Raw genomic sequence first — 1,229 nt, 5'->3', positions numbered from 1 at the left:
TTGTTTCTGCCACGGAATAAAAAATAAAAAAGCTAGCCTAATTGGGACCTTTTTATCTTACAATTCTCTTGCAAAAACGTTTTTTGAGTTTATATCTCAATTCTGAGTTTATATCTCAATTCTGAGTTTATATCACAATTATGAGTTTATATCACAATTCTGAGTTTCTCACAATTCTGAGTTTATATCTCACAATTCTACATTTTTCTCAAATCTGAGTTTATATCACAATTCTGAGTTTCTCGCAATTCTGAGTTTATCTCGCAATTCTGAGTTTTATATCTCGCAATTCTAAATTTTTCTAAATTCTGAGTTTATATCTCGCAATTCTACATTTTTCTCAATTCTGAGTTTATATCTCAATTCTGAGTTTATATCTCGCAATTCTGAGTTTACATCACAATTCTGAGTTTCTCGCAATTCTGAGTTTATATAACAATTCTGAGTTTCTTGCAATTCTGAGTTTATATCTCAATTCTGAGTTTACATCTCAATTCTGAGTTTATATCTCAATTCTGAGTTTATCTCGTAATTCTGAGCTTATATCACAATTCTGAGTTTATATCACAATTCTGAGTTTATATCTCAATTCTGAGTTTATCTCGCAATTCTCAGTTTATATAACAATTCTGAGTTTCTTGCAATTCTGAGTTTATATCTCAATTCTGAGTTTATATCACAATTTTGAGTTTATATCACAATTCTGAGTTTCTCGCAATTCTGAGTTTATATCACAATTCTGAGTTTATCTCGCAATTCTGAGTTTCTCGCAATTTTGAGTTTATATCTCACAATTCTAAATTTTTCTCAATTCTGAGTTTATATCTCAATTCTGAGTTTATCTCGCAATTCTGAGTTTACATCACAATTCTGAGTTTCTCACAATTCTGAGTTTGTCACAATTCTGAGTTTCTCGCAATTCTGAGTTTATATCACAATTCTGAGTTTATATCACAATTCTGAGTTTATATCACAATTCTGAGTTTATATCACAATTCTGAGTTTATATCACAATTCTGAGTTTATCTCGCAATTCTGAGTTTCTCGCAATTCTGAGTTTATATCTCACAATTCAAAATTTTTCTCAGTTCTGAGTTTATATTTCAATTCTGAGTTTATATCTCACAATTCTGAGTTTATATCTCAATTCTGAGTTTATCTCGCAAATCTGAGTTTATATCAATATTCTGAGTTTCTCGCAATTCTGAGTTTATATCACAATTCTGAGT

Source organism: Sinocyclocheilus grahami, unplaced genomic scaffold, assembly GCF_001515645.1.
Source record: "Sinocyclocheilus grahami isolate Dianchi unplaced genomic scaffold, SAMN03320097.WGS_v1.1 scaffold2139.1, whole genome shotgun sequence".
Lineage (NCBI taxonomy): Eukaryota > Metazoa > Chordata > Actinopteri > Cypriniformes > Cyprinidae > Sinocyclocheilus > Sinocyclocheilus grahami.
The sequence above is the reverse complement of the archived record's forward strand: the minus strand, read 5'-3'. Positions refer to the sequence as shown.